We start from the raw sequence: 8,208 nt of genomic DNA on the forward strand, positions 1-8,208 counted from the left end.
TCTTTTTTTTTTTTTTTTTTTTTTTTTTAAGGAAAGTCTTGATTCTATGATAACACTGCAGAAGCCTTTGGATTTGTTCATCTCCTGCTCTTGGAAACTGCAGTTTGAGTGTGATTAATGCAAGAATGATAAATTGCATAGAACAAGGTGCTAGAGGTGTTTAGGAGGAAACAGGATATGGGGAATGGGGACTGGGAGCTCTGAAGCATTTGGCCTAGTTTCAATCCTGCTAATAACTGTAATTATCACCAAATGAGCACCCACTATAAACCAGGCACTGTGTAAGGTGCTTCCACAAATGGAAGGCATTTAATTAAAACTTAATTTTTATCTGCCATGATCTTATTTAAGAAAGCAGGTTTTTTTTTTTTTTCTTCAAATGAATAAACATTGCTTAGAGTGAATTTTATCTTAAATTTAAGTTCAGGACTAACCATTTCCATTTATGGGATTAAAACAAATCTGAGTAATTGCTCATAATGTTTGTTTTATAACTATCAAGTATGAAGATGAATTAACTGAAATAGACTTAAGTCTACCAGTGATCAAGGAGAAAATTGCTTATTTATAAAAGCCCATGAACTGCTTTCTTAGATAATAATTTATTTCCATTCAACTAAATGCTGTATTGTGTCATTGATATAAATTAGTGATGGTCTGTGTAAGTCTAGAAGAATCAGTGAACTTAAAATAAATCAGGCTAACAAAAACATAATAATTTTTATAATATATGGAACATATCAGTTAGGATGGTTGTGTTATTATCGATGGTTTAGTGTTTAAGATTAAAATTTGCCAGTAGTCTAATAAAATTTGGTGGGATAAGGATGAGATGTGGAGAATAACTACTGAGACAGTCTCGTTAAGGATGAGCTTGTTAAATAGTCTCCTGCAAACACACCTTTTCACACCAAAATTTCTCTCTTTCTATATATATGAAATGGTTACTTGTTCACACTGTACCTTAGGTGCATTTTAAATTACTCTAGTTTTTAAATTGTGATATTAAATCTCCAGTAGTGTTATTATGTGAAGAAACTACTGTCAAATACAAAATTTCAGAGAAATTGAATTGTAATTTTGCATACAAATTCTGTTTTATTAAGTAGGAAGATGTTTCAACATGTATAAAAAGTGACTCTAAATTACCAAATATTAATTTTTAAAAGTTGTTATAGCCATTCCTGTTTTTGTGTCGATTCAAGTAAATTAATAGGGCTCTAAGATATTTAGAGAAGCATTGAAATGTAAGATTTCAAATTTGTAGAGCAAAAGCCTTCTGCGCATTCACTTCCAGCAGCCCTGACTCTCGCTGACATGCTCGATGTGCATTTTCACATGACCTTTTCAGGGTTAGGACTAAGACTAAGAAGTTTTACCAATAAGGGAGAAGAAAAGAGTCAGGCAGAGGAGCAAAGCAGAAGTGTAAATAGTGAATGTGGTTTGGAATGAAGATATTTGAATCTGAATAGTGAGTTAATGATTCAATTAGTTTTTCACTTTGTTAAACTACATTAATCCTTCTTTATCAGGTCCCCATATTGAAGCCCTTTGAAAAGAAAAATGCAAAGGATCTTAAGAAGAAAAATTCTAAGAGCCAGAGCCTTTTAAAATCATTAATGCTTCCCAAATACATGCTGCCTGTTGGAAATGAAGTGGATGCAGGATAGATATTGTTTTAGCCATCTCAGGACTTGAATAGGGATAGTTCCAATGGCCATACAGTCCTTGTGAAGTGGTTCCTATCCCAAGTAAGCTTAAGGAAATGTGTACTCTATTTTTAAACCATGGAAAAAGAGTTATTTTAAGCTAAAAAACTAGGGGAAATGGGATTTGAAAATAGCTGACTACATACATAATCAGAATACTTCAAACATAAATACTTACTATTAATAAATTGGAAAGGTAAAAATGAGAGTGTTGAAAATTTCTTTTTTTTTTACATTCTGTTCTGCTTTTAAGTCTTCAGAATCTTTTTAAAATTTAAAATACAAACCCGGAGTTTTAAAACTTTAAACATAGATTATTATTGTCATTTTTGTTATCCTTATAATCATCATCAAAAGCATTTTATTAAACATTTAGGCATATCTGATCCTAGTCTAGCAAGTTAAAGGGGAAATCCCTGTCTTGAATATTTACAATTAAACAGATGTTAAATTGATTCAGTAAATATATTAAAGGCATAAAGAGAAATGGAAAATTACTAAGGAAAATTTCCCACAGGATAGTGAAAAGACAACCAAGGAAGCCTAGTGAGATGAGATCAAATTGCCAGTTGGAATTAAATTAAGACTCTGAATTTTTAACAGTAATGGATTTTATTTCAAATACAAATCAAAACTCCAACTCTGTTAACAAAGATACTATAATGGTATGCTGGAATTTTCTTTAGCTTGGTTACTTTTAAATTAGACTATAATTGTCTTTATGTTTATGAGTAGATGTGAATGATAGACAAAGTTTTCTTTTAGTATGTTAAGCATTCAGTGAATTATTATTAATATCATTTATATCCTAAGTGATTATTTCTGTTAACCGATCTACAGTTGTAAATTACCATAAAGTTAGACAATTACTGCTTTGGATAATGTGGGGCTAGCAAAGGAATTTAGTGGATAAATGTGAAGAATAAGAAAAAGATAACCACAATAGAAGTTGCATATTTGGAAGAATAAGAGGAGAAGAATCTCTTACTTGTTAATGAAGCTTGGTATTTTTGTAATCTATTAGATAGAATATCAGAGAATCTTTTGAATAGAATGGTTTTTACGGTGCTTTTTAGTATATAAAATAAGTTTCACATACAATATTTGATTTGTGCTTGCAAATGTTTGGTATTTCATGGGGGTACCAAAGATATTAAATGGATGTTTTATAGGTATAAGGTAGAGTCAGGGAGGAAGACCAAATATGCAAATAAGAACATTGAAAGAAAGGAGAAATAATTTAGGTGAAGTTGGATCCACATATGAATCATAATATAAATGAAAGAAATGGCACTTCTGATTTTATATAACTAGAGGACAAGATCAAGAGCATGAATTCTGAAGTCTGACTGCTTGGCTGACATTGAGCAAATCATTTGAACTCTCTGTGATTCGGTTTCCTCATCTGTAATGTGGAGATAATTATAATTCTACCTCTTGACTTATTCTGAGGCTAAAAGGCAATTATGTGTGTGAAATTTTTAAGTCAGTGTGTATTGTTTACCAAGTGCTCGATAAATGCCAGTTATTATTATCTAGATTTTAGTGTAATGATCAACTTTGAGAAAAGAAGGCTAATCTAAAACTCAGTTAATACGCATGTCATTTAATAAAAAACAAACAACTTTTCAACATGTCGTTGTATACCCATTGATTATAATTGCCAAATTATGTGTTACATTTATTTTTTTCTACTGATCATACATTTTCTATATTATCCATTGCATAAAACTGACTAGAAATCTATGCTTTCTACTTTTTCCTGGCTCAAATATGGGTTATTGCACTCCATTTTGCCTCATAACAGCTTTTTGGAGGGGATCAAGCTACTTTTCTTTCTGGTCCCAAGACCTAGCGTAAGATGAGTAAGTAACATGTCTTTGATCCCTAAAGAGCAATTACGCTTAAAAATGTTGGATCTTGTTATTCTATCAGTGTAGAGTGTAGAGCATAGTTTATAACATATGGTTCCAACAAATCTTACCGAAGTATTTCCCCAGAAACTCCAGTGCCAAACATTTACAACTTTCACCAAATTAATAACCCTTTGCTTCTTTAAGAAAACAATTAAAAATGTGGAACTGATTAACTTGCAATAGGTTTTTATCAAAGAGACTTTAACAAAGGCTGAATATTTTCTCTTGAATGGAAAATTGAAGAAAAAAAAGACACTGGAAACAAAACAAAGGATACAAAAATCTGTAATTGTGAGTGTTCTTTGAAACACTGTAATACTTCATCAAAAGTTAACTTTTAGTTAGAACTGCCATTTGCTAAACATTAAATCATTGCTGAGAAGTTTTACAAACAATGTGAATGTTGAATATTTGAGGGTTTTTTTCTTTCTTTTGCCCAAGGCAAACACTTTACATCCCTGTCTAACCTACCCCAGATTAAATCAGTTAAAAAAGAAAACATAAGGCCCATCCCTCTCTTTCAAAAAGGAGAACCTCATTCTTGCACTACTGCAGAGTGATCCCCTCAGAATTAAGGGAAGAAGGCCAAGAGAATGCAAAAACATAATTCAGACAGGACCTTTAAAATGTTTAGACCCTCGCATTCATAGTTACCATTCCAAATATCAAAAGAGTATCACCAGTCACACCCATAAACAGTAGTACTTTTTCAGTCTAAGTCTGAAGTCATCATTTATGTTAAAACATTCCACATAAAAAAAAATCTTTGTCATATCTTTCCTTTTGAGTCCTTTGCTTTGCTGACAAGGTCTCTGCCCTGCTTTAGTGATTAACAGGTGGGAATCTGTACGGGTGACTTTTCATAACAAAAACAAAACCTGCTTGTATTTCAGGAATGCCTCTTTAGCATTTTCTTATATCCATGCCTGTTTTCAGCCTCCACATGTTCAGCTAGTGAGTTGATTATGTGTATATGTCTAAGGTTGATCTTCCCTGTGTGGCCATTTAAAATTGCTTCTCCTTTATGAATAATCCTTTAGAGAAAGACATTGATGAACAACAGCAAGGAGACCTTCTACAGATTCAGTTTATGCCCCATTTCTTCTAAACATGTTTTCTTCACAAATAATATTTTCTGGCATTAACCTATTCCACATCCTGTTGAATGTTTGGCTGAATTCTTTTCGTCCTAGTCTTAAAAATTTACATTGGCTTTTAAATTTAAAAACGTACATTGGTTTTTAGATTATCTCTCAGTAATGAGTCTTTTGAACTAAGGCATAGTAGCTCACTTATCTCTGTGTACAGACCCCACATCACGGAGCAGAGTGGGCATGTTTGCGTTACTTTAAAGACCTGAAGTGGGAGTACATGGAGAGGTGAGCAAAGCGAGATGTGTTTCAAAGGAGTTCTTGAATTCCACTTGGAAAGCATTTTATTCTTATTAATATTGAACCTCAAGGCACATGTTCCTCCTTACCACTAGATAAGACTGACCCTTAAGTCATCATCAATGACTGCATTTTCTAAAAATTCAAAGGTCATGTGGAGTTAAAGATCCATCACAGTTCTTGAAAAAGGGTGGAAAGGTGGACAGGAGGTGAGAAGGGGGGGTTACTCATGCATACAAGGCACTTTGAAGATGAAAAGCTCTAATGAGTGTTAATAATGATGATGATAACCATAATAACACACTCTTCAACATTTAGTTAACTACCTCCTCCACAGCATTTTTGGGTTGCAGGATAAAGTGATCTTGATTTAAAAAAAAAAAAGTGGCATGTTGGCAAAAAAAGGAAAACTCTATGTGCTTAAATCATTAATAGGTGTCTGAGGCTAAAGGACCCTAATGTTTAGCTTCAAAGAAATAAAATAAGCATGGCCAACACTGGGTAAAATTTGAGCACATTGACAAAACTGCTACTTCCTGCAACAAAGTGAGAAAGAATAAGGGAAACAGTTGTCATTTTTGGTCTATTTTATTATTGTTGTGGAACAACACGGATTTCTTTATACAAATGAATCTCACATCATTTAGAATTAAAAACAGAAGGCATTTTAAAAATAATTTATTGATTTTAGCAATCTACACAACCTTTGTTGTGTGATTATTCTCCAGCACTATTACTAACCTGTTACTGTCCATTGTAACATTGCTAAACACAGGATTTAAACATTAATTAAATATATTAAAAGAAATACTTATTATCATTAAGTTCAAATATGGCAAGTTAAAATAAAGGTTGACTAATAAAACTCTCAAAATAAAAGTTTTACAGTTTATCATTTTAAATTTTTTGTTTAGTTCAATAAACTTCAAACTTAACTTAGTTTTTAAATTCACCACTCTAGTATTGAAATGTAATACAATATTTTTTCATGATAATAAAGTTATTAACTAGCTTTACTTCTTTTTTTTTTTTTTTTTTTTTTGAGACACAGTCTCACTCTGTTGCCCTGGCTAGAGTGCCGTGGCGTCAGCTTAGCTCACAGCAACCTCAAACTCCTGGGTTCAAGCAATCTTTCTGTCTCAGCTTCCTGAGTAGCTGGGACTACCGGCATGTGCCACCATTCCTGGCTAATTTTCTATATATTTTTAGTTGGCCAATTTCTTTGTATTTTTTTTTTTTTTTTTTAGTAGAGACGGGGTCTCCCTCTTGATCAGGCTAGGCTGGTTTTGAACTCCTGACCTTGAGCGATCCACCTGCCTTGGCCTCCCAGAGTGCTAGGATTACAGGCATGAGCCACTGCGCCTGTCCAATTAGTTTTACTTCTGAATAAAGTGTTTTTATTTTGTATGTGAATAGACCCTATAGGTAAATATATAATGACAGTGATTTCTCTATTAAAAAAATATATATGTATATATACCTTATAAGAAAGGGAAAGAGAATGATTCTTCCTTGATCCTAGTAATTTCTTCCATCTATTAGTAGAATGCTTATGGTAGCTCACCTCCCCCTCACCTGCAAGAGGTAGGCAAGTTATTGTGGGACTCGGTAAACTGGGATGAGCTACACTGGTCACGGAAAAAGAGCTAATACCCACATTGAGGACTTTATAACACAGATTTCTTTTTTTTTTTTTTTTTTTTTATATCCAGTCCCCGTGGGGACCGTCAAAAATTGCCAATGCCGACTATATTGCAAGTCGTCATGGCGGGGTATTGGGAAAAGTTTTCAATTAGCAATAATCGCGCCTCGGATAAACCTCATTGGCTACGATACTGCCACTGCGCAAAGCTATAACACAGATTTCTATGGCTTGATCTTGAACTTCATGGATGCTGGCTGCTTTCTAACATATGTGCTCAGGCTCCTCAGGAAACTTTCTGTGCAGACCCAGGCTTGCTCTAGAGGCCTCAATAAATTATGGAGGCAAGAATTTCATAGGAGAAAAGGCTTTTATGAAGGATAAGTTTCTTGAAACAGGTTCTTTAGGCCTTAGTGGATGGGATATAGAATCTATGGTTTTTAAATTCCAAAAATGCTGTTTTGAACTGAATGTTTCCCACCCCCTGCACCAGTTATATTTTGAAACCCTAAACCCAAATATGATAACATTTGGAGACGGAGTGTTTTGGAGATAATGAGATTTAGATAAAGTTATGAGAGTGGAGTCCCACAATGGCATTTATGTCCGTATAAGAAGAAGAAGAGAGAACAGAGATCTTCTACTTTTCTGCCATGTGAGGATACCATGAGAACGTGGATGTGTGTACACTAAGTAGAGCCCTCACTTGGAACTAAATCTGCCTGTATCTTGATCTTAGACATCTAAGCTCCAGAATTGTGGAAAATAAATATCAACACAATGCCAGTCTATGGTATTTTGTTATGGCTGCCCAAGCAAACTAATTAATACAGATGTTGAGTTCTATGTTTGACACAAAGCACAGATGAAGTTCTAGAATTAAACTTTTAGTGTCAGACACAGGCAGTACAAAGTGGCAGTGGAAATCAAGGGCTTCTCAAGATGCTAGTGGAGAAAAGAAGATACCTCAAAGAGGTCTTGTCATTACAAATTTTATTAATATTGCAAGAGAGCATCAATATCTCAAATACTACTTTCAGAGAGAGGAGACATGCCCAGGTAAAATTTTCTCTAGACTAGGTAACAATAATGGTACAAAAATTAACATTGTGTTCAGAGAATCCTCCCAGTTAAATAAATTCTCAGACAATTAGCACAGACTGAATGGCACCCTCATGAGGCTATCTCCAGGAAAATTTACATCTGTCTTACTCACTCAAACACTTCTGAGTTTTTGATTTGTCTTTAGGGTCATATGTACTATCTTCTATAAATAAGATTAAATTGCACATACGCACTATGGAGACTCGCTTGCTTTGAGGCCAGGGATATGATCATTTTGCAAATTCTATTAACTTATTGCAGTCTCTAAAATGTGTGGGATGTCAGAGATTTGATATTGGGCTAATTCAATTTCTGAAATCTTTAAGGAAACATATAAAGGAACTTCAACTCCACCTAGGCATCAAGAATTCCTAAGGCTAACTTGTATATGATCCAGTAATCCCACTACTGGGGAAATATTTAAAACATAGGAATCAATATATCAA

General features: G+C 33.8%; 1 non-coding gene across 1 annotated transcript; it reads right to left on the reverse strand.

The window, feature by feature from the left end:
- Positions 1-6,728: 6,728 nt before the first annotated feature.
- On the reverse strand, positions 6,729-6,869 carry LOC142871165 (U4 spliceosomal RNA). The gene has a single exon (XR_012919434.1). It is a non-coding gene; the product is annotated as a U4 spliceosomal RNA (small nuclear RNA).
- Positions 6,870-8,208: the final 1,339 nt, after the last annotated feature.

The sequence above is a fragment of the Microcebus murinus genome, chromosome 5, assembly GCF_040939455.1.
Source record: "Microcebus murinus isolate Inina chromosome 5, M.murinus_Inina_mat1.0, whole genome shotgun sequence".
Lineage (NCBI taxonomy): Eukaryota > Metazoa > Chordata > Mammalia > Primates > Cheirogaleidae > Microcebus > Microcebus murinus.